The sequence below is a fragment of the Xenia sp. Carnegie-2017 genome, unplaced genomic scaffold (genome assembly GCF_021976095.1).
Source record: "Xenia sp. Carnegie-2017 unplaced genomic scaffold, XeniaSp_v1 HiC_scaffold_13, whole genome shotgun sequence".
Classification (NCBI taxonomy): domain Eukaryota; kingdom Metazoa; phylum Cnidaria; class Anthozoa; order Malacalcyonacea; family Xeniidae; genus Xenia; species Xenia sp. Carnegie-2017.
Window position 1 is genome coordinate 3,249,793 of NW_025813436.1, and position 26,667 is coordinate 3,276,459.

Genomic DNA, 26,667 nt, shown 5'->3' on the forward strand with positions numbered 1-26,667 from the left:
TGCCTAAATGTAAAGGAGTAATGTTACAAAGAAGCAAAACGAGAAATGTCCGACGTCAATATAACTCACATTCCAAATATACTTTCCAAGTTTTCAGCGAAAGCCGCGTGTCGCTCTTTCTTGTCTTCATCTTATCAGGCGAACATTAATAATAGTTTTGAAAACAGCAATTCTTGGTTTTCATGTGTGTCTTAAGGGAATAACAAACAAAGAAAGGGCATCCACCAATAATTAAATACAATAGATTTTTATGCTTTGCGTAACGAGGATTTCAATATTATAGTGAGACCATGCGTAGTGATGTCAGAAGCGCTTAGTTAAAATGTTTTTCACATTATTGACGAAAATTATGTATATTAATGTGACGATACAAAAACTGACTTTGACCAAGCCAAAATGAAATTGACCTTTCGTCTTGAACGAAAACATTTCGGCCGTTATTTTGAGAACCAAAGAATGGGTCGAGGACGTTTGTTATATGAATTTTTAAATTGACGGCATTCATGCTGTGATGATGAAAAGAGTTTTGAATTTAAACGAGGATGTTAAAGGAGGAGGTTAATGGTGTTAGGAGGATGTTAAACAAGAAACCAACTTTCGTCCAGCATCAATATGACAGGGTTAATTGAAAGTGGACTGGGACAGATAGTAGATGTGACGTCCTTTGCATAACCCATGATCTTTGGAAAGAGGTACGAACATTGAGCTCTATAATAACTGGAGGGGAAACGTCAACCAAATTACTATAAATTATTAGCGCGCGGCCGCGTGGTCAAAAACATGGCGGATTTTGGTTGTCAAAGTCAGCGGAAAGACGCGGGCTCATAAAATGAAATTTTTTTCGCCCACCCGGATTTGACAACCACAATTGCGATTATATAAAATTTCAATGCGAAGCACAAAAACTTTTAGAAATTTTATTTTTAAAACATGCTGCAAACTTGTTTGGTGTACGGATGCTGAAGTAATGCCAGAAAAGAAAACATTTCATGACACCGGTGAGCAACGTAAGATTGTTTACCATTTAAAGTGTTCAGTGTTTTGTTTTAAGTCAATACTTGAAGTGTGATGGTATATATTTTGTGAATGTTTTTACTTCTAAGTTATAATTTAAGTTATGTATATCCAGTCTTATTTGTTCTTTACTTAATCGCTTGCTAGACGAGGCAAAGCAACCAATTCTTATCGAGATACGCATGTCTTAAAACTCCTTGTTTCAACTGACTTTACCTCCAAGAAATAGAGGATTTTTTCATGATATTTTTCTGAAAACATGAAGCAAATATTAAGAACAGAGCTGTATTGAAATCAAATGCAGTGCAGGATTAATTAATGAACTTTTTGGTGCATGTCGTACAATAAAAAATACCTGTATTAAACAGCTAGCCTGGACAATTTGACAGATTATGAACAATCATGATGATGGTGTTTAAGGGTTTGCTTTATGCTAAAAGTTTTATAAATGCCATCGGGTGTTTCTGTAAGTGAATTGTTTGTTATAGTAAACAGGTTAGTACATCAAAATCAAGATAAAAACTACTTTGTTCAATAATATGCCAAATTATGCTCCTACCTTGAAATATTTGCTCAAGAAAAGCTAATGATGACATGCATGAAACATTAAATATAGTACTGCATCATCTGTCAAAATCCATACGTTTTTCAATTTCAGGTGATTAAAATTCACATAAGATGCATTGGTTGCAATGAAGTTGAATGTGTAAGAAGCAAAAATTGATGGCATAGAACTTTTTATGTCTTTTGAAGAATTACGATATCATTTAAACGATATCATTTAGTAGCAATGTAGTAAAAGAAGTGATATCTGTCTTCAACATGAGACTTTTCTAATTATGTATAGTTTCTTTGTACAAAATACTATTTTAGAAAACTTGATTTTTAAGTCATTCACTGATATTTTTTACCAAAAGACAAAAAGAAAAATTCAAAGGCATAATGTAAAATTCAAAAGTTTGTCAAGTTGTTTGAACCTAGAAAAAATTAGTATAGGTACTAGTAATTTGTAAGGACACAAGAGAAAATAGTGCAAGAAGGTTAGCATTTTTGAGAATTAATATGTTCTTCTTGACATACATTACACAAGGCCATAATATTATAAATAATGACTGTACAATAACAATTATACAACATGCTAAAAATCTTCACCTACATTATAATTATTTAAACAGGTTTGTCTTCATGCAGCAATAAGAAAAGTGTTATGTCAGAGAAACCAATGCACTTTAATTTAAGAAATCATATTTTCAATGGGAAATTAATGTAGTTCTGTTCAGTAGTAGATCCATGGTTGTCAATGACAATCCAGTTTCTAATATCTTGGCTCAAAACAGAACCAGCAACATGATTATAGAATTTCTGAATTTCGTTCTTTTGCTCTCCTAGTTCAAGATATTTTCTTCATAAGTTCTCAGTAGATTTATCAAAACATCATAATACCTTATAAGACACCCAGAATCAATCCTACCAAAAAAAACTAAAAAAAAATTTCATACCTACTTATAATATATTTCCAGTCGACTTAAGTCGTAGGGGTAAGCTAACTTTTTCTAACTCCTTTTTGGACGTTTTAACTAAGATTTACCCATCTATTCAGGAAAGACAGTTGCACCAAGCTGTTATCAAACAGTCAAAAACACAAGTATTTTGCATGGGATTATGCATTAAAGCTTAACAACACATTGAAAGTGTAAAGAATGCCGTTTGATATTTATTTCTAAAGCATTACTTGAAAAATATACGTTATTTTACAGTAGATTTACCTCATTTAAATGTGTGTGTCTATTTCACAAAAACCTGTAGCATTATTTTCAATATTTTATGCTTACGCTATCGTGGTTGTTTTCGCTGGTTGTCATTGATATAAGCAGTAATAGAGATCCGGATTCGGGAGGGAGCGAATGTTAAAAATTTTTCTCAAAGTGGAAGTTTTGACAACCAAAATCTGCCATTACCGCCATGTTTTTGACCACGGGGTCCAGGCCCCTTTTCCCCTCCAGTTATTATAGAACTCAATGGGTACGAAGAGCAAGCTTCAGGACTTTGCCCTAACGTCATCACTGATCTGATAATAGACTGGATATAGCTTCTATAGGTAGCAAAAGTGAAGCCTAATTATATATTAGGCGTGGTGATTAAATTATCTCTGTAAAATAAAAACGGAAATGAAAATAAGAATAAAGTGAGGAAGAAAGCTTAGTAAATTTGTCTTGTTCTAAAACAACAGTACCCTGCTAATGAAGTCACGGCAAAAGTAACATACGTCTAGATAATAAAAAATGATAAAAGAAAGGTACAAAACGAATTTTTTAAGCATCGAAACTCATTCTAGATCATAACTGCCTCTGAACTTGGAAAATGAGCTGTGAATTATCTTGCCTTCGCAACGATGGGGCAAATTCGATTCTTGCACGCGCAATTTTCAATTGAACACGAACGCCGATATTTTGTTTTATCCATGACAGATGTTTGAGATAAGTAAAAGGTCACGAAATGCCTTAAATATTCGAAAATCTATGTATATAAAGTTATCCGCCATACATTTCTATAGAAATTTGTATCTCTTGTGGTACCGGAAGTGCATTTTGCATATATAATTAGGCTTCACTTTTGCTACCTATAGAAGCTATATCAAGTCTATTATCAGATCAGTGAACGTCATAAAGGGTGTGTGAAATGTCGCAACATCAGAAGCATATACGATATCAATTAGACCAAGTATTGTCACAGATATTCCAACTGCTGGTCCATTGACTGCAGCCACGATGGGTTTTGGGAAGTCGATAAAAGTTGCAACAAATTCTCTAAAATTATGAAGGGGAGACATGTTGATGAACTTTCATGTGAAACAGGTTAATCTTTGTTGCTTTTCACCTCAATATTTCTTTACTATCAGCAGCAAGTTTTTCTGGACCTTCAGGAGGAATGTTCATAAAGTTAGTGAGATCATTGCCACTACAGAAATATTTTCCAGCTCCTGTTATTAATGTCACAACCGAATTATCATCTCTTGCTTGCTTTAGTGCGACAATCAACTCATTGTACATCTGTCAATATATAAATTGAATTAGAATGACTGGCAATGGTTAAAATAATTGACTAGTTATACAGTGGTGGCCTATTGAATGGGTATGACTGGTAATGGTTAGAGATAAACCTTTGAATAAATGGCTGGTCATGGTTAGAAGAGGTGCTCTATTGAATGGTATGACTGGTAATGGTTAGAGACAAACCACTGAATAAATGGCTGGTTATGGTTAGAAAAGGTAGTCTATTGAATGGGTATGACTGGTAGTCTATTGAATGGGTATGAAAGGTAGTCTATTGAATGGGTATGACTGCACTCAGGCGAATGAGATGTTACTCGTTGGAAAAGAAACTGACTGCGGTCGAAGCTTGTAACTACGGTTTGGTAACAGAAGTTATTCCTCAAGCCGAAATTGAAAAAGAAATCAACAACAGAATGAAATACATGGCTGCGTTGCCGCCGAAGGTAGCACAAATCTGGACTTTACCGTTATTGCTTCGTTTCATTTAACCATACAATGCTTCTCTCCATTGCAGTCGCTCTCATTGTCCAAGAAATTATGTTGCTCAGTTGAGCCGGAGAAACTTCACGATGTGAATAATAAAGAATGCGAAGTGCTTGCTCAAAAATGGCTAAGTCCGATCGCAAGTATACCTGGATGGTAAGCCATTCCTGTAAGCTCGTCCACCATCTTCTTACGATGCAATGTTGTTGATGTACTTTTGAAACAAATCGCGTTCCTCGTGATTTTTATCCTCAAGTTCTTGTATATTACCGTTGACCATCAACGTCTGTTTCTCGAAGGCACTACAATATTAAATATGCTGCTTTACTATTTGCTGACATGGGATTTTTTCAAAGTTCGAAACTGTAAATGTTTTCATCATCTTCGACGTGAACGTCCATGAATAACAATAGAAATCTATTGCATTTTCAAAGGTCCCGTGTCCTCTCTCTAGTTGCTAAGCTCCGCCCACCCCCTTCCTCTCCTTTCCAATAGTGCCCAATCTCTCCCTCGTAAAAATAGACACACAAACCTGTCTAGAAACTAGTGAAGATCTCGCCAAAAGTGAATTGAGCTCCTCCTCGAAATGTTTGAAAGATAAAATTTCTGCGACAATTCCGCGTTCCTTTGCCATGTCGCAGTCGAGTTTCGTGTTGCATAGAATAACAGACATTGCCTGATTTAAAGGAAATTCACCGTAAGACAAAATGAATTTTTTTTAAAGCATCTCGGTTCTTTTATAAAAACAACAATTATGTTTCACGATACACTTTTTTAAGGCGGGGAAGGGGTAGGGATAGGGATTAAAGCATTTTGGGGAACTTAGATAAAGCTATTCGTAGTTTTAATTACTTTTCAATCTCACAGTTAATTTTAACACCTCAGAACATAACACATCCTCTCAGGTTCAAGAAAAGAAAACATTTTAATGTTTATATAAAGTGATCAATAGGCGTGGATACAACTCAAATACATAACATGGCAAAATATGACCTAGTGCCCAGGCCTCCGTTTAATATAAACAAGTCACGTGTACCTGTGAATGACCAAATAAATTAGGTACAGTTAGAGAGCAACATCCAACTGGAGGATGACCCAACTCCACAAACTTCGTTTGAAAAGTTGCCTTTAAAAAACACGACGAATATGTCAACTGAAATAAAAATTACGTAATGTTGTACTGAGGAGTCACTAGGAGTCACTAAGGAGTCACTAAGATCAGTTCTTACCAAACTGGAAACATTGGTCTATAAACAAGAAGAAGCGTTATGAATACGTTCCGCTTTCGCGCATGTATATTTACTTTTCATAATTGGAAAGGTCGTCGTTTAATTAGATTCGTGCTCAGTTACAATTGGTTTTTCTATGAAATTAGATTGTCCCCGCTATATAATTTGAATTAGAATTTTAGCAAATTGTGAAGTTGTTTCAAAGTAGTTTGCCACCTACTTCGAACTGCTGAGCACAAAGTAATTTTGCTAACTCGCAATGACTGTTCATGCGTCTATTTCTATAATACTATAGTTCATGCGACTTAAACGATCTCATGACACCGTTGAAATAAATGAAATGGTAATCGAGTTCCATCGGTTCTAATCGCTAATAAAGCGCTCGCAAGAAAAATGTTTCGTTTGATCATAGTGTGTGTGTGTCATCGTGGGGTAACTTCATATGCTGAAAAGACAGTTAAATTTTCCATGCACCTAACTCCCAAAGACTATAGCTAATGTGTCTATTTCACAAAGACTTTAGTTCATGCACCTAAAGGCTATAAAATCTATATATATGTATATTGTTCGTGCATCTTAACAATATAGTTCATGTACCTAACTCCCAAAGACTATAGTTCACAAACTTAACTTTCAAAGAATATCTTTCACACCCAACTTCAAAGACTAAACTCCCAAAATTCTTCTTCATGCACCTAAACTCGGAACGACTATAGTTCATACACCTAACTCCCAAAGACTATATTTCACGCACGTAACTCGCAAAGACTATAAGATCATGCGTCTATTTCCCAAAGAGTTTAGTTCATGCAACTAACACCAAAGAAAATAGTTAATGTATCTAATTACCAAAGACTATAGTTCATGCACCTTACTCCGAAGGACTATAGTTCATGAAAGAGCTCCCAAAGACTATAGTTCATGCACCTAACATCCAAAGACTATAGTTAAAGCACTTAAATTCCAAAACTTATATTTCACGCACCTAAATCTCAAAGATTGTTCATGCGTTTATTTCCCACTTATTGAACTCACTTGATTGGTGAATTGTATTTTCCCATGTTTTCAAAAACTTTCTTAAAGGTCGTACATTCCAATTCTTGTTCTTAATTCCAGGATCACATACATATGAACTATTGACCAGACAAAATCATGATATCTAATTACAATGTGACATCACTCTTCACATCCATACCATTAGACATAGCCAAACAACACAACTAGACAAATAAAATCCTAGACTTACTCAACCTTTGCCTCTCCACTGAATTCTTCTTCTAAAACTCATACTATAGACAACTTTCAGCGAATCAATGGGGTCACCACTATACACCTTCCTCGCAAAAGCTGTCGTGCAAAACCTCGAAACACAATCAGTCACCAACAGCACAGATGAAACAGACAGACTATGGAATAGATATAAAGACGATATCTTTGCCATAGTCAAGAAAGCCAAAACTGGACAAATGCTACACACCATAAAAATACTACAAAGAAGATAACCTTCACTAAAGACAAAAAAACACAACAAGACTAAACAAACAAGTATACGGCATAAATACCCTTACAGACCAAATACTTGATTTCAACCGTAATCATTCCACACAACACAAAATAAGCAACATTCGAACACTTTTCAACAGAATTAACACTCACTGCAGCACAGAAGAAGCCAAAAAACAGAACGCAACTACTTGTTCTCATTTATAAAAACTAGTTACCCTATAGAAACTTTATAGACGAAACTATAAGCAAAATCAGTCAGAACTTTACTACTAACGGACACCTCCCGAAAGCAGACACTGCTATTAGGTCCCTGCCAATACTCTTACTATTAACTTATTTACAACCTCTCATAAGCAGACACCAAAACAATCTTCAAACAATTCTGTAGTGTTTATGGTGTTTCGAAAGTTCACTTTAGGGTGGTCATGGGAGAAAAAATTTACATGAGTTTAATATTTACTGAGGAAATTACCATACACCAGCTATGGTCAAATGGCAATTTTGCACAAATTAACAAATATTCGTGGCAGAGATTGAATTTTTATATTTTCGTTGTTTCAAGAAATTTACATTGTTTTTGCTGGCATACGATAGAACATATTTCGCATACCTTCCTCCTAAACCCACTTTCCGTCATATTTTGCCGTTTAGTGTGCATTTCATAGCCGAATCTTATAACTTAGATATTTCATACAGGGACAATCCTTCACCATTGATAAGTGTCGTCGCTTTTGTGCTCGATAAATCCCGCTTCGAAAAAAATATAGATATGACGATATATTTTCGGATATTTTTGGGGTTTTTTTGTAGTGTTGTTCGCAATGATTCATAAATAGATCAAATTGAACCTTAGCCGACAATTACCGCACGTGTGATTGGGTCAAGATTGTCTGTCTAATACATTGTATACAGAACCATTTAAAAACCGCTATAAAGCTATTAAAACCAACAAAACACAATTAAAAACTATGTATAATAACTATATATATCGTAACAACGAATATTTTCATATTTTTTCGATATTTTCGGTACATCGATATATCGATATACCGAAAAAACCAATATCGATAAACCGATATTTAAAAAAACCCCGATATTTATCGATAATTCGATATGTCGCAACAGCCTACCTCGCAAGAGCCTTTATCGTCGTAAACATGCTTGGACTCATTCATGTTTTCAGTGGTTGACGAGTCCTCATCCAAAACTCTCGAGCGTATGCTAGGTGCTTCAACTACGTTCAATTTCATCAAGCTATCTTCAACCTGGCGTCGTTGTTTCTCTTCTGCCATGCTTGATTTTGCTTCAATGTTGGAAGTTTCATTTTCAAGCAGTTCTTCTACCTCGATCTACGAATTATAATATCTGTCATAAATATTAAAGCAGTTTATTTATGTAGAAAATATGCAGACACAAAGTTATGAAGAGAAATAAAAACATCTTTAACATTGTCACGGATATTACGAGGGGCATAACAAAGTGTTGATGGGTTTGACTAATTCTACGTTTATAAGAAACTTTTAAACAATTCTAACCCTAACCTTAACACTTACACTAACCATAATCTAACCCTGACACTAATCCATACCCTAACCATTGAACCAATGTATGAACTGTAGTCAATTGTAGTCACATCATAAAGCCTACTTCCTATTGTTTTTGGAGTTCAATGTGCATTCTAATCTTTCGTTTCAAATCCGCATTTTATTCTTGTAATCTTGTAGCCCATATTCTTGCAAGCAATTCTCAAATGGATATTCACAAATGGAGACTCGACAAGATATGTTAATTTTTTTTCACCAAACAAAAAATTTGTCACAGTCTGTTACGGGTCTTGCAGCTGACATATGAAATGTTTGTAAGTGTGGCAGGAAAATTACATTTATATAGCTACTCTTTGTTTTGCTATGTTAAGCATCCCACAATAACAAGAAAACGAATGAGGAATTGGTCACATTTATCACTAAAAATAGTAAAATTCTAGAGCTCCAGTACGAATAGCAAATGACTGTCAAAACGAGGGACGATCTTGGCCCACTGCGATAATATTTTACCAAATGAAGGGGAATGCCACAAAACATGTCCATTTGGACATATTATACAAGTGCACATGTGTCAACTAACCCTGGTTTAACCAAGGTTTGCGTTAAATACGACGCTTTATATTTTTCATCGCTGTAGTATGAACTACTTTGTTGATAAATATATAGTAATTCTGCGAGTAAAATATCTTTACCTTCCTCTGCACAACAAAGTTTTTCTTGTATCAACGCACACAGCCTCCTACTAGCTCAAGAAACAAGCCAAAATATGAAAGAGAAGCGATCTCGTTTGAGTGAAAACTTGATGGTAAAAAGTTGAAAAGTTGCTGATGGTTATCGCCATAAATTACCAATGAAAGAATTTACCACCACGATAAAATCAATATTACCACCACTGATAAAGTATTAGTGACCAATGCCGCCAGTTTGCCAGTGACCAGTGGCATGTACGCGTACCTATTTTTCTATAATTGCGTTGCATCATGGGATTTACATTCAAATTTATTTTTGTGAGTAAATTCATTTTATCTTTACCATAAAAATGTTGTTTTACTTCAAAAATCTGCGCTTGTCAGACTTCGTGAGCTGACTAAATCTCGCAAGCGTTCGATCACGGCCATGACCGATTTTTCACCGAGTACTTTGTTGTCACGTGTTCTGACGTTGACCGTGTATGAGACCGTCTCTTTTTCACCAACAACTGTTTAAAAAACAACATAAAACCATTTAACCAATCGCATTTAGTAATAAAATGAACATCTATTTTGCTTTTTAAAATAGACAACACTTAAAAAGACAATGAACACAAAACAAACAAACACAAACAACAAACAATCCAACAACAGCAAACGATAATACCTTACATTTTACAACTCGCACATCAACTGACTACCAAGAACAACGAGTACTGACAAGTGAGCATCACAATGCACAACATTACAAACAGCCTTGACTATAGACAACGACTTACGTTAGAAAGTAGGTTAACAAACTCAAAACAAAAATCATTGAACAGAATACAAATATCAGCACCTTGTAAACGGCTTACAAGCGAACAATTAATAAGTATACCACACAAACTAAAACATCCACATATTTTCCTCTCTGTCATGACGTCTAGAGAACAAATACGGCGAACCTGACTAATGTTGTGGAAACGTCAGTAAACTCTGAACACCAACAGTGGTTCCAAACCATTTTAATTTCTATTTATTTGTACAGTAAATAAAAATAATTTAAAAGACTTATTCATACCAAGAATGAAGTTGTACTGTGAAAGTTGTGCATTGCGAACTTTCTTATTTAGTGTTGATCCGTGATCCAAGTCTGTATCAACACGATAACCAGCTGCATGGAACTTCTTTTGAATCTAAACATGACCAAAATGTCAATAAAAAAAAAAGGACAAAAAAATTCCAATTCATAAAATAGCAACAATTTGTCCATAGCTGAGTTTGCATTAGCCTGTGCAAGTTCGATCTAAGGCTTACCAAATTAAATTTACCGGTTCGGCATAATCATCATATTTACTACTGACAGGAATTACTACAACTTGATGGGGAGAAAGCCATAAAATCCTAGAAAATAACAGAAAATGCAGTGCGTCAAAATTTTGAAATAAAGTAGTAGAGTAAAATGATAAAAATTTCCAAACAATTAAGAAACTTTGTATCATTTTAATTTAACATTTAAGGACATTTCATTTGCTTTAAGCTCTGGCATGAGCCAAGAAAACACTCACCATTTTCCACCAAAGCTTTCAGCAAGAATAGCAATCATTTTTCAACTGAACCTACAATAGCTCGATGAATAATAACAGGATGTAATTTTATATCTCCTTCACCACTGTCAATAGAGTAATAGAATATTGATAAATTACTAAATTGTTACAATTTGTAAAGATCTACAATTTCATGGAAACTTAAACTGTGCCGTAATCCTCTGACTATAATACACAGGCTTACATATGTTTGTGAGCCATTATCAATGATATTTACATGGGGGGGATGGATGCACAGGGATACATGCATGGACTATTAACTATTATATTGCAATTATCTGTTAACATTGCAATATTAAATGTAACTATATACTTATATGCGGGTGGGTTTGTTTTTGGGCAGTTTGAATGCAGGTGGGACTTTCAGTGTTCAGCAATGTAGCAGGCTGCATATAAGTATATAGTATATATAAGCATATAAATATATAACAATAGGTTTCTATAGAAACAAATAATCATGTCACTGTTGGTTAAATAAATTAAGTATCAAGACCGTGGTGAGGTTATTCAACGAAAAGCTTACTGGCAAAACTTACCTAGCGTGAGGTTGAATCTCTCAGGAAGTTGGAAATCCAGTTCAATTGTTGCACATTGATGAGACCATCTCATAGCATCAAAAATTTTTATATTAATCTATAAATTGTGATAGCAATGAAATTATAAATTCACAATGGTATACATCTGTAAACATAGAAAGCTTCATCCCCATCCCAGGATTTATCTGCGTTTTTGACCAAAATTATTCAAAGCTTCCATCAGTTTCTAATGAAGCATAAAACAAACTCATTTAGTTAAACAATTAAAAATATTATCAATCATTAAACATTTTCGATATTTATGACAAGACAGCTAAAAAACATTGTAAAGACTGCATTTATGTTCGCTGTGAACAAATTTCCTCCCTTTTTGGGAGGTAAACAAACCAATCTGTATGTCAAATCAACAAATGAAAACATTCTATATTTTATTTCATTCTTGAATAACTGTCTATATCTTTGATATCCATAAAGAGGAATTGCACACGATGAAACAAATGTAACTTGATTAAATAGTTCAATGGTTTCAACCATTGAGTTGTAATGTTTGAAATGTTCAAGGTTAGAAGCCATCTTGATTTCAGCAAGGAGACTGAAACGAGTTAATATTTTAGTTGCAATATTAACAAATACTAAATAAAATCAATTACAAGAAAACAAAAACAATGATGAACCAAAATTGTTAAAGAACATATTTTAAGTAAAACGACTCATGCAAGGTAACTCAAATGTTCAACTTATGATGGTGAAAATATATAAAAACATGGAGATAAAATAAAGCATGACAATCAATAGATCTTCACTTAGGTAATAATAGCTGCAGATCCAAATTTATAAACAGTGTGTGAAGCACTGACTAAAACATTTTGGCAATCAAATGCACTTGAAAGCCCTGGCAGGTTAGCTAAAGTCCTCGGTGCTACAAGTCTTGTGACTTTTACTACAAAATCTCCCTCGGCTTTCAAGTACATTTAATCACTAAGTTACCTCACTACCGTGCATCGTTTTACTTATAAAAATATTGCACACGCTAGCTAAAATGTAGATCCCATTAACTACATACATGTATGGTCTTATATGAGCCAGTTTTAAATACTCAAAGAATATTTAGGCAATCAGAGAGTAAAATATTTTTACCTTACTCTGAACAAAACAGTTTTTCTTGTGAGTCTTTTTATCGCAGGGATACGTCGGTATAAAATTCTTATCACCAAAATGTTTCAAATTCCAAATTGGTGAAGTGTTGACTGTGTAGTAAGCTGGTCGATACAACTCATACGCAACGCATCGATTTGCTGTTTAAAATCATGATAGAACTCATGCAGATAGATTGGTTTCACATAGCCAGAATAACAACCAATAACTGTTAGCTTCCAGAACAATTCAGTGAATTCACCACAAATGTCAGTCTGCTACGTGAAGATAGTTCTCTTGCATATGCCTCAAGTCTTTTTACGCTTCCGAATTGCATCCTTGAACGCCTTATTTTATACAGTTCAGCCAACATTTACCTATTCTTGCCATAAAATGATTAAGTGTGCTCCAAGTTGACTGAAAATAAAATTGTTCAGCATACGCCATTTTGAAAGCATGTCTATAATTATCCACTATCATCCATTGTAACCATTATTCTATAATATCTCAATGATTCATATCAACACCTAATGTCATTGGTCAAAAATAGTCACATTTTTATTTACTTTGCCTTTCATTCATGTCATTTCTAGATATGAATTTTCTTATTCGTCCATAGTTCAATCAATAATAAAATATTTATTGTAAATTTTATTATAGCAAATGAACGTGACGCCAAGTTTGTAAATTACATGCAATTTTTCGTCGTGGTATAGTGAACTATCTATCTCGACCTTATTTAAACCTGAACATTTTTTATAGTCGTTATGCATCAATGCATTAATTATAGTCGTTTGATGAAAATATGGAAATATGATAAAATTCTTTTTAAGGGGTGCTCGATTTTTCTAAAAGTTCTTTTGGATGTGGAAAATGTGTTCAAATGCATGAATTATAGTCTTTTGGTAAAATAATGGAACTAAGATTAAATTCATTTTCAGGGGGTGGAATCTATTTCTATAAAAGTTCTTTTTGTTGTGGAAAATGTGTTCAAATGCATGAATTATAGTCTTTTGGTGAAAGTATGGAAATATTATAAAATTCATTTTCAGGGGGTGGACTCGATTATTTTGTCAAAGTTCTTTTTGATGTGGAAAATGTGTTCAAATACATGAATTATAGTCTTTTGGTGAAATTATGGAAATATTATAAAATTCATTTTCAGGGGGGGTGGAATCCTCATTTTCTAAAAGTTGTTTTAAAGTGGAAAATGTGTTGGAATGCATTAATTATAGTGTTTTCGTGAAAGGTCAATTTCATTTTGGCTTGGTCAAAGTCAGTTTTTGTATCGTCACATTAATATACATAATTTTCGTCGATAATATGAAAAAACATTTTTAACTAAGCGCTTCCGACATCACTACGCACGGTCTCATTATAATATTGAAATCCTCATTACCCAAAGCTGACCACGACACACTTTACGAGAACGGAATCGTAACCTTCAATGCAACAAGCCCCTAGCCAGCATATACTTACTAGAGAAAGCATGGTTTTTACGTATGTAAAAAATTGACGCTCAATATTGCAAAAACATATTGAAAGGAAAGCCGAATAATAAATTATTATGGGAAAACTGAAAATGTTACCGATACATAGGTATTTTTGAAAATCATTGTCCGTTGCCTGGCCGTTATTTTGAGCCCTGTTCTTTTTGCTTAGTTAACTCAATTTTTAACAAGGTATTGTTATCTTAATGCAGTTAAGAGGTAAGGTATGATTGTCACATTTCTTATTAATTTGCACTCAGGCGAATGAGATGTTACTCGTTGGAAAAGAAACTGACTGCGGTCGAAGCTTGTAACTACGGTTTGGTAACAGAAGTTATTCCTCAAGCCGAAATTGAAAGAAATTAACAACAGAATGAAATACATGGCTGCGTTGCCGCCGAAGGTAGCACAAATCTGGACTTTACCGTTATTGCTTCGTTTCATTTAACCATACAATGCTTCTCTCCATTGCAGTCGCTCATTGTCCAAGAAATTATGTTGCTCAGTTGAGCTGGAGAAACTTCACGATGTGAATAATAAAGAATGCGAAGTGCTTGCTCAAAATGGCTCTCGGAGGAATGCGCAAGCAGTGATGACTTTTACAACGCAAATCAAAATGTAGTTGAAACATTAAGTTGATTCTTGTTTATGAAATGTTCGATGCATTTTCTTTCTGTGTATGTTATTCAGTTTGATAAAACCATTTCCACCAAAGTGTTAAGCGTACAAAGCATCTGCGCAAACATCTACTTGATGTCACGTGACAACATGTTAATTAATGACACTTATTTTTAAACAACTGCATCAATTTTCAACAAATGCGCAAGAAAATAAGGTTATCGCGACTAAGAAGTCCGTTACGCCAGCAGTAAACACTGAAGTCTCAATGACTTGAACGATACAGAACGAGTGTTCGAAATTTTCCAGCAAAAGTTTTTGCTATGTTTTGGAACTTGATTCAAAACGCAATTTTTCCTCCAAGTAAAGATTTTAAAATCGTGGTTAAATGAACGAATATGTTTTGTTATTCAACTCAAGTTACGAATGATTTACACCAACAACGCTACAAATTCCGCTGCGTAAAGGTTACAAACGGATCATTGGGGACACAATATCCTATATGTACAACAAATATTTGCACGCTATAAGTCCGATCGCGTATACCTGGATGGTAAGCCATTCCTGTAAGCTCGTCCACCATCTTCTTACGATGCCATGTTGCTGATGTACTTTTGAAACAAATCGCGTTCCTCGTGATTTTTATCCTCAAGTTCTTGTATATTACCGTTGACCATCAACGTCTGTTTCTCGAAGGCACTACAATATTAAATATGCTGCTTTACTATTTGCTGACATGGGATTTTTCAAAGTTCGAAACTGTAAATGTTTTCATCATCTTCGACGTGAACGTCCATGAATAACAATAGAAATCTATTGCATTTTCAAAGGTCCGTGTCCTCTCTCTAGTTGCTAAGCTCCGCCACCCCTCCTCTCCTTTCCAATAGTGCCCAATCTCTCTCCTCGTAAAATAGACACACAAACCTGTCTAGAAACTAGTGAAGATCTCGCCAAAAGTGAATTGAGCTCCTCCTCGAAATGTTTGAAAGATAAAATTTCTGCGACAATTCCGCGTTCCTTTGCCATGTCGCAGTCGAGTTTCGTGTTGCATAGAATAACAGACATTGCCTGACTTAAAGGAAATTCACCGTAAGACAAAATGAATTTTTTTTAAAGCATCTCGGTTCTTTTATAAAAACAACAATTATGTTTCACGATACACTTTTTTAAGGCGGGGGGGTTGGGGTAGGGATAGGGAGTAAAGCATTTTGGGGAACTTAGATAAAGCTATTCGTAGTTTCAATTACTTTTCAATCTCACAGTTAATTTTTAACACCTCAGAACATAACACATCCTCTCAGATTCAAGAAAAGAAAACATTTTAATGTTTATATAAAGTGATCAATAGGCGTGGATACAACTCAAATACATAACATGGCAAAATATGACCTAGTGCCCAGGCCTCCGTTTAATATAAACAAGTCACGTGTACCTGTGAATGACCAAATAAATTAGGTACAGTTAGAGCAACATCCAACTGGAGGATGACCCAACTCCACAAACTTCGTTTGAAAAGTTGCCTTTAAAAAACACGACGAATATGTCAACTGAAATAAAAATTACGTAATGTTGTACTGAGGAGTCACTAGGAGTCACTAAGATCAGTTCTTACCAAACTGGAAACATTGGTCTATAAACAAGAAGAAGCGTTATGAATACGTTCCGCTTTCGCGCATGTATATTTACTTTTCATAATGGAAGGTCGTCGTTTAATTAGATTCGTGCTCAGTTACAATTGGTTTTCTATGAAATTAGATTGTCCCCGCTATATAATTTGAATTAGAATTTTAGCAAATTGTGAAGTTGTTTCAAAGTAGTTTGCCACCTACTTCGAACTGCTGAGCACAAAGTAATTTTGCTAACTCGCAATGACTGTTCATGCGTCTATTTCTATAATACTATAGTTCATGCGACTTAAACGATCTCATGACACCGTTGAAATAAATGAAATGGTAATCGAGTTCCATCGGTTCTAATCGCTAACAAAGCGCTCGCAAGAAAAATGTTTCGTTTGATCATAGTGTGTGTGTGTCATCGTGGGGGTTACTTCATATGCTGAAAAGACAGTTAAATTTTCCAAGCACCTAACTCCCAAAGACTATAGCTAATGTGTCTATCTCACAAAGACTTTAATTCATGCACCTAAAGGCTATAAAATCTATATAACTATATTGTTCGTGCATCTTAACAATATAGTTCATGTACCTAACTCCCAAAGACTATAGTTCACAAACTTAACTTTCAAAGAATATCTTTCACACACCCAACTTCAAAGACTAAACTCCCAAAAATTCTTCTTCATGCACCTAAACTCGGAACGACTATAGTTCATACACCTAACTCCCAAAGACTATATTTCACGCACGTAACTACCAAAGACTATAAGATCATGCGTCTATTTCCCAAAGAGTTTAGTTCATGCAACTAACACCAAAGAAAATAGTTAATGTATCTAATTACCAAAGACTATAGTTCATGCACCTTACTCCGAAGGACTATAGTTCATGAAAGAGCTCCCAAAGACTATAGTTCATGCACCTAACATCCAAAGACTATAGTTAAAGCACTTAAATTCCAAAACTTATATTTCACGCACCTAAATCTCAAAGATTGTTCATGCGTTTATTTCCCACTTATTGAACTCACTTGATTGGTGAATTGTATTTTCCCATGTTTTCAAAACTTTCTTAAAGGTCGTACATTCCAATTCTTGTTCTTAATTCCAGGATCACATACATATGAACTATTGACCAGACAAAATCATGATATCTAATTACAATGTGACATCACTCTTCACATCCATACCATTAGACATAGCCAAACAACACAACTAGACAAATAAAATCCTAGACTTACTCAACCTTTGCCTCTCCACTGAATTCTTCTTCTAAAACTCATACTATAGACAACTTTCAGCGAATCAATGGGGTCACCACTATACACCTTCCTCGCAAAAGCTGTCGTGCAAAACCTCGAAACACAATCAGTCACCAACAGCACAGATGAAACAGACAGACTATGGAATAGATATAAAGACGATATCTTTGCCATAGTCAAGAAAGCAAAACTGGACAAATGCTACACACCATAAAAATACTACAAAGAAGATAACCTTCACTAAAGACAAAAAACACAAGACTAAACAAACAAGTATACGGCATAAATACCCTTACAGACCAAATACTTGATTTCAACCGTAATCATTCCACAACACAAAATAAGCAACATTCGAACACTTTTCAACAGAATTAACACTCACTGCAGCACAGAAGAAGCCAAAAAACAGAACGCAACTACTTGTTCTCATTTATAAAAACTAGTTACCCTATAGAAACTTTATAGACGAAACTATAAGCAAAATCAGTCAGAACTTTACTACTAACGGACACCTCGAAAGCAGACACTGCTATTAGGTCCCTGCCAATACTCTTACTATTAACTTATTTACAACCTCTCATAAGCAGACACCAAAACAATCTTCAAACAATTCTGTAGTGTTTATGGTGTTTCGAAAGTTCACTTTAGGGGTGGTCATGGGAGAAAAAATTTACATGAGTTTAATATTTACTGAGGAAATTACCATACACCAGCTATGGTCAAATGGCAATTTGCACAAATTAACAAATATTCGTGGCAGAGATTGAATTTTTATATTTTCGTTGTTTCAAAAATTTACATTGTTTTTGCTGGCATACGATAGAACATATTTCGCATACCTTCCTCCTAAACCCACTTTCCGTCATATTTTGCCGTTTAGTGTGCATTTCAGCCGAATCTTATAACTTAGATATTTCATACAGGGACAATCCTTCACCATTGATAAGTGTCGTCGCTTTTGTGCTCGATAAATCCCGCTTCGAAAAATATAGATATGACGATATATTTTCGGATATTTTGGGGGTTTTAGTGTTGTTCGCAATGATTCATAAATAGATCAAATTGAACCTTAGCCGACAATTACCCGCACGTGTGATTGGGTCAAGATTGTCTGTCTAATACATTGTATACAGAACCATTTAAAAACCGCTATAAAGCTATTAAAACCAACAAAACACAATTAAAAACTATGTATAATAACTATATATATCGTAACAACGAATATTTTCATATTTTTTCGATATTTTCGGTACATCGATATATCGATATACCGAAAAAAACAATATCGATAAACCGATATTTAAAAAGCCCCCGATATTTATCGATAATTCGATATGTCGCAACAGCCTACCTCGCAAGAGCCTTTATCGTCGTAAACATGCTTGGACTCATTCATGTTTTCGGTGGTTGACGAGTCCTCATCCAAAACTCTCGAGCGTATGCTAGGTGCTTCAACTACGTTCAATTTCATCAAGCTATCTTCAACCTGGCGTCGTTGTTTCTCTTCTGCCATGCTTGATTTTGCTTCAATGTTGGAAGTTTCATTTTCAAGCAGTTCTTCTACCTCGATCTACGAATTATAATATCTGTCATAAATATTAAAGCAGTTTATTTATGTAGAAAATATGCAGACACAAAGTTATGAAGAGAATAAAACATCTTTAACATTGTCACGGATATTACGAGGGGCATAACAAAGTGTTGATGAGTTTGACTAATTCTACGTTTATAAGAAACTTTTAAACAATTCTAACCTAACCTTAACACTTACACTAACCATAATCTAACCCTGACCCTAATCCATACCTAACCATTGAACCAATGTATGAACTGTAGTCAATTGTAGTCACATTATACCTACTTCCTATTGTTTTTGGAGTTCAATGTGCATTCTAATCTTTCGTTTCAAATCCGCATTCTATTCTTGTAATCTTGTAGCCCATATTCTTGCAAGCATTTCTCAAATGGATATTCACAAATGGAGACTCGACAAGATATGTTAATTTTTTTTCACCAAACAAAAAATTTGTCACAGTCTGTTACGGGTCTTGCAGCTGACATATGAAATGTTTGTAAGTGTGGCAGGAAAATTACATTTATATAGCTACTCTTTGTTTTGCTATGTTAAGCATCACACAATAACAAGAAAACGAATGAGGAATTGGTCACACTTACCACTAAAAACAGTAAAATTCTAGAGCTCCAGTACGAATAGCAAATGACTGTCAAAACGAGGGACGATCTTGGCCCTGCGATAATATTTTACCAAATGAAGGGGAATTCCACAAAACATGTCCATTTGGACATATTATACAAGTGCACATGTGTCAACTAACCCTGGTTTAACCAAGGTTTGCGTTAAATACGACGCTTTATATTTTTCATCGCTGTAGTATGAACTACTTTGTTGATAAATATATAGTAATTCTGCAGTAAAATATCTTTACCTTCCTCTGCACAACAAAGTTTTTCTTGTATCAACGCACACAGCCTCCTACTAGCTCAAGAAACAAGCCAAAATATGAAGAGAGCGATCTCGTTTGAGTGAAAACTTGATGGTAAAAGTTGAAAAGTTGCTGATGGTTATCGCCATAAATTACCAATGGAATTTACCACCACGATAAAATCAATATTACCACCACTGATAAAGTATTAGTGACCAATGCCGCCAGTTTGCCAGTGACCAGTGGCATGTACGCGTACCTATTTTCTATAATTGCGACGCATCATGGGATTTACATTCAAATTTATTTTTGTGAGTAAATTCATTTTATCTTTACCATAAAATGTTGTTTTACTTCAAAATCTTCGCTTGTCAGACTTCGTGAGCTGACTAAATCTCGCAAGCGTTCGATCACGGCCATGACCGATTTTTCACCGAGTACTTTGTTGTCACGTGTTCTGACGTTGACCGTGTCTGAGACCGTCTCTTTTTCACCAACTGTTTAAAAACAACATAAAACCATTTAACCAATCGCATTTAGTAATAAAATGAACATCTATTTTGCTTTTAAAATAGACAACACTAAAAAGACAATGAACACAAAACAAACAAACACAAACAAACAATCCAACAACAGCAAACGATAATACCTTACATTTTACAACTCGCACATCAACTGACTACCAAGAACAACGAGTACTGACAAGTGAGCATCACAATGCACAACATTACAAACAGCACTGACTATAGACAACGACTTACGTTAGAAAGTAGGTTAACAAACTCAAAACAAAAATCATTGAACAGAATACAAATATCAGCACCTTATAAACGGCTTACAAGCGAACAATTAATAAGTATACCACACAAACTAAAACATCCACATATTTTCCTCTCTGTCATGACGTCTAGAGAACAAATACGGCGAACCTGACTAATGTTGTGGAAACGTCAGTAAACTCTGAACACCAACAGTGGTTCCAAACCATTTTAATTTCTATTTATTTGTACAGTAAATAAAAATAATTTAAAAGACTTATTCATACCAAGAATGAAGTTGTACTGTGAAAGTTGTGCATTGCGAACTTTCTTATTTAGTGTTGATCCGTGATCCAAGTCTGTATCAACACGATAACCAGCTGCATGGAACTTCTTTTGAATCTAAACATGACCAAAATGTCAATAAAAAAAAAAGGACAAAAAAATTCCAATTCATAAAATAGCAACAATTTGTCCATAGCTGAGTTTGCATTAGCCTGTGCAAGTTCGATCTAAGGCTTACCAAATTAAATTTACCGGTTCGGCATAATCATCATATTTACTACTGACAGGAATTACTACAACTTGATGGGGAGAAAGCCATAAAATCCTAGAAAATAACAGAAAATGCAGTGCGTCAAAATTTTGAAATAAAGTAAAGTAGAGTAAAATGATAAAAATTTCCAAACAATTAAGAAACTTTGTATCATTTTAATTTAACATTTTAAGGACATTTCATTTGCTTTAAGCTCTGGCATGAGCCAAGAAAACACTCACCATTTTCCACCAAAGCTTTCAGCAAGAATAGCAATCATTTTTCAACTGAACCTACAATAGCTCGATGAATAATAACAGGATGTAATTTTATATCTCCTTCACCACTGTCAATAGAGTAATAGAATATTGATAAATTACTAAATTGTTACAATTTGTAAAGATCTACAATTTCATGGAAACTTAAACTGTGCCGTAATCCTCTGACTATAATACACAGGCTTACATATGTTTGTGAGCCATTATCAATGATTTACATGGGGATGGATGCACAGGGATACATCATGGAATTAACTATTATATTGCAATTATCTGTTAACATTGCAATATTAAATGTAACTATATACTATATCTGAGGTGGGTTTGTTTCTTGGTGAGTTTGAATGCAGGTGGGACTTTCAGTGTTCAGCAATGTAGCAGGCTGCATATAAGTATATAGTATATATAAGCATATAAATATATAACAATAGGTTTCTATAGAAACAAATAATCATGTCACTGTTGGTTAAATAAATTAAGTATCAAGACCGTGGTGAGGTTATTCAAGAAAGCTTACTGGCAAAACTTACCTAGCGTGAGGTTGAATCTCTCAGGAAGTTGGAAATCCAGTTCAATTGTTGCACATTGATGAGACCATCTCATAGCATCAAAATTTTTATATTAATCTATAAATTGTGATAGCAATGAAATTATAAATTCACAATGGTATACATCTGTAAACATAGAAAGCTTCATCCCCCATCCCCAGGATTTATCTGCCGTTTTTGACCAAAATTATTCAAAGCTTCCATCAGTTTCTAATGAAGCATAAAACAAACTCATTTAGTTAAACAATTAAAAATATTATCAATCATTAAACATTTTCGATATTTATGACAAGACAGCTAAAAAACATTGTAAAGACTGCATTTATGTTCGCTGTGAACAAATTTCCTCCCTTTTTTGGGAGGTAAACAAACCAATCTGTATGTCAAATCAACAAATGAAAACATTCTATATTTTATTTCATTCTTGAATAACTGTCTATATCTTTGATATCCATAAAGAGGAACCACGATGAAACAAATGTAACTTGATTAAATAGTTCAATGGTTTCAACCATTGAGTTGTAATGTTTGAAATGTTCAAGGTTAGAAGCCATCTTGATTTCAGCAAGCGGAGACTGAACCGAGTTAATATTTTAGTTGCAATATTAACAAATACTAAATAAAATCAATTACAAGAAAACAAAAACAATGATGAACCAAAATTGTTAAAGAACATATTTTAAGTAAAAACGACTCATGCAAGGTAACTCAAATGTTCAACTTATGATGGTGAATAAAAAAAACATGGAGATAAAATAAAGCATGACAATCAATAGATCTTCACTTAGGTAATAATAGCTGCAGATCCAAATTTATAAACAGTGTGTGAAGCACTGACTAAAACATTTTGGCAATCAAATTCACTTGAATATCCTGGCAGGTTAGCTAAAGTCCCTCGGTGCTACAAGTCTTGTGACTTTTACTACAAAATCTCCCTCGGCTTTCAAGTACATTTAATCACTAAGTTACCTCACTACCGTGCATCGTTTTACTTATAAAAATATTGCACACGCTAGCTAAAATGTAGATCCCATTAACTACATACATGTATGGTCTTATATGAGCCAGTTTTAAATACTCAAAGAATATTTAGGCAATCAGAGAGTAAAATATTTTTACCTTACTTTGAACAAAACAGTTTTTCTTGTGAGTCTTTTTATCGCAGGGATACGTCGGTATAAAATTCTTATCACCAAAATGTTTCAAATTCCAAATTGGTGAAGTGTTGACTGTGTAGTAAGCTGGTCGATACAACTCATACGCAACGCATCGATTTGCTGTTTAAAATCATGATAGAACTCATGCAGATAGATTGGTTTCACATAGCCAGAATAACAACCAATAACTGTTAGCTTCCAGAACAATTCAGTGAATTCACCACAAATGTCAGTCTGCTACGAAGATAGTTCTCTTGCATATGCCTCAAGTCTTTTTACGCTTCGAATTGCATCCTTGAACGCCTTATTTTATACAGTTCAGCCAACATTTACCTATTCTTGCCATAAAATGATTAAGTGTGCTCAAGTTGACTGAAAATAAAATTGTTCAGCATACGCCATTTTGAAAGCATGTCTATAATTATCCACTATCATCCATTGTAACCACTATCAACATCCTAATGTCATTGGTCAAAAATAGTCACATTTTTATTTACTTTTGCCTTTCATTCATGTCATTTCTAGATATGAATTTTCTTATTCGTCCATAGTTCAATCAATAATAAAAAAATATTTATTGTAAATTTTATTATAGCAAATGAACGTGACGCCAAGAGTTTGTAAATTACATGCAATTTTTCGTCGTGGTATAGTGAACTATCTATCTCGACCTTATTTAAACCCAGTGAACTCTACAACAACTGGAAGGCTAATTGGACGCCATCTTTGAAGCCTGCATGAGCGCCGCCATTGAAGGTACGAGGCGAAATTGCCGAATTTTTGCAAAAACAGTGGTCTTCAAGCCAGCTTAATGTCTAAAAATCTTAAACAATGTTTGGAGATTGTTTTATCATTTATTGTACGAACATTTTACTTGTTAAAACTTACATATTACTTGAAGTCGTTTGAGAAGTTCCTTTCTCTTAAATTTATTCTTAAGTTTATCATACATTACATTACAGATGTAAATTTTTTGGGTCTAAGGACATGAGAGTAGAAAACATTGAGGTGTAAAATAATCTCTAAACATGAAAGATGCCGCTACTATACTGGGAAATGCCAGTAAATTTGATGATCAATTTTCACATGTTTTATACTTGTTGCGAGTATGTCATTTTGTACGTTTTATGTAAATTTTCGTGAATTAAAAATACTGTGAAAAGTCCCAAATGGATTGCCAGCTGATGAAAAAATCATTTTACACCTTAATGATTTCTTCCTCTAAATTGTTTTCATCAGTTACCATGTTGGGGCAAAATTCCATACAGTGAAAAGAATTTCTGCTAATTTTATGCTTTGCTGAGCTTCGACACTCTCATGTACTCTCCCAACATGGCTTATTTGACGTCAGAAGAAAACACTATAGCTACGGTTGAATGAAAACAGCCCAAACATCATTAAATATTTGTTAAAATTGCGTATATATTATTACGAAACAGCGATTTTGTGCACGTTATGATGACAAATTTCCATATTGCATTGCGTATTTCGAAAAACATTTATCAAACGCTGACACTTGCTGGCATGGTGACCATGTTTAATTTAAATACATATGCATATTTTAAGCTGACAGTCGTTTCAAAACTACCGATGGATGTTATTTATTCATCACGGCATAAATGCTTTTCAAACAACATTATTATTCTAAAATCATTACTTAATAGAAATTTGTACAACATTATTCCAAAATAGGTGGCAGGCCTACTTTGAAATACTTTACCACAAAATTCGTTTTCTAAGTCAGAGAGCAGGGAACTCTCTGACTTAGTAAGAATACGCCGATTCAACAGAGTATATATGCTCTCTCAAAATCCAAGATTTCTTAAAATCTAAAAGATAGCCAAAGAACAAATTAGCGACACAATAAAACAAACACATAAACCTGAAAAAGACTGAAGTCACTAAGCTACAAGTCAGTGAAACAAATAAAAAATTTTTATACCTCATCTTGTTTTCATCTTGTTTTCCATCAGCATGCTTCCCGTCTCTCCGTCAGCATCCTCTTCGTCGCTCCATCAGCATCCTCTTCGTCGCTCCATCAGCATCTCTTCGTCGCTCCATCAGCATCCTCTTCCGTTGCTTCATCGCATCCACCTCGTAACGCCATCAGCATCCTCCTCGAGCATATCAGCATCCTCCTCGTAGGACCATCAGCATCCTCCTCGTAGGACCATCAGCATCCTCTTCGTCACTCCATCAGCATCCTCTTCGTACCATCAGCATCCTCCGTCGCTATCAGCATCCTCCTCATAGCACCATCAGCATCCTCCTCGTAGCGCCATCAGCATCCTCCTCGTAGCACCATCAGCATCCTCCTCGTAGCTCCATCAGCATCCTCCTCGTAGGCCATCAGCATCCGCCATCAGCATCCTCCTCGCAGGACCATCAGCATCCTCCTCGCAGGACCATCGCAGGACCATCAGCATCCTCTTCGTAGCACCATCAGCATCCTCCTCGTAGCTCCGTCAGCATCTTCCTCGTCTCTCCGTCAGCATCCTCTTCTTTTCATCAGCCTCCTCCTCATCTAAACGAAAAATCTAAAAACAAGTTAAGATTAGGACAGGAAAAAATAACGTACTCCTCTCTATCTTCTTCTTGATCTTCATCTCTTGTACCTAAAAAAGACTGAAGAAGTTATTTGTTTGATGAAACAAACAATTGTAAGCACCCACCACTGCCAGAGTTCGCGTTCTTTCACTGTCCGTACGCTCGACATGTCTATAAAAATGCAACAACAATATCATGGCAAGTGATTATGGAGATCGTGCTTTCGCATTGTAATAGTTTTATCATGCTAAAACATTGATATCCATGACTGTACATGATTGAACATGTATGTTAAGTGAACAACTCTTTGAAGATTATAAGACTCGCGGAAAGCTTATCGTTTGAACCGTGCATTGTGTTATAACACCCTCAATGTTATAACACATGCAGTTCTGTAACATTGTCAAACGATTTATTACATGCGATATAATTCAAAATACCTAGATAAAAACAAGATAATTAACGAATGTCTCATGCAATATATTCTCTGCTCAACTCTTTTCGATTTCATCCAAAAGGTTGTTTAATTATTTCGGTAAGGCACTAAGGTTTATAAAAGATTTTGCAACACTCTGCCCGCATGTTGCAATATCAAATGAATTAACTTAATTACCTCAATTATATATTACAGAATATAC

At 34.7% G+C, this 26,667-nt stretch overlaps 4 long non-coding RNA genes across 9 annotated transcripts; all 4 read right to left on the reverse strand.

The window, feature by feature from the left end:
- Positions 1 to 96: 96 nt before the first annotated feature.
- Positions 97 to 13,261, reverse strand: LOC124447033. 4 transcript variants are annotated; one of them, XR_006948589.1, is made up of 11 exons: positions 12,786 to 13,261; positions 11,644 to 11,740; positions 10,818 to 10,904; positions 10,582 to 10,696; positions 9,862 to 10,027; positions 9,522 to 9,791; positions 8,416 to 8,634; positions 5,587 to 5,676; positions 5,083 to 5,226; positions 4,700 to 4,852; positions 97 to 190 (listed from the first exon to the last, which is right to left on the reverse strand). It is a non-coding gene; the product is annotated as an uncharacterized LOC124447033 (long non-coding RNA). The 4 variants fall into 4 exon arrangements; XR_006948586.1 differs by having other exon boundaries at positions 12,781 to 13,261; XR_006948587.1 differs by having other exon boundaries at positions 5,587 to 5,703; positions 12,781 to 13,261.
- Positions 13,262 to 15,431: 2,170 nt separating this feature from the next.
- LOC124447056 lies at positions 15,432 to 20,282 on the reverse strand. 3 transcript variants are annotated; one of them, XR_006948596.1, is made up of 4 exons: positions 20,210 to 20,282; positions 19,114 to 19,332; positions 15,810 to 15,953; positions 15,432 to 15,584 (listed from the first exon to the last, which is right to left on the reverse strand). It is a non-coding gene; the product is annotated as an uncharacterized LOC124447056 (long non-coding RNA). The 3 variants fall into 3 exon arrangements; XR_006948597.1 differs by lacking the exon at positions 20,210 to 20,282 and adding an exon at positions 19,938 to 20,006; XR_006948595.1 differs by lacking the exons at positions 19,114 to 19,332; positions 20,210 to 20,282 and adding an exon at positions 16,318 to 16,352.
- Positions 20,283 to 21,253: 971 nt separating this feature from the next.
- LOC124447049 lies at positions 21,254 to 22,383 on the reverse strand. Its single transcript, XR_006948591.1, has 3 exons — positions 22,308 to 22,383; positions 21,488 to 21,574; positions 21,254 to 21,366 (listed from the first exon to the last, which is right to left on the reverse strand). It is a non-coding gene; the product is annotated as an uncharacterized LOC124447049 (long non-coding RNA).
- A 3,524-nt stretch (positions 22,384 to 25,907) lies between these two features.
- LOC124449953 lies at positions 25,908 to 26,399 on the reverse strand. Its single transcript, XR_006949723.1, has 2 exons — positions 26,155 to 26,399; positions 25,908 to 26,097 (listed from the first exon to the last, which is right to left on the reverse strand). It is a non-coding gene; the product is annotated as an uncharacterized LOC124449953 (long non-coding RNA).
- Between the last annotated feature and the right edge of the window lie 268 nt (positions 26,400 to 26,667).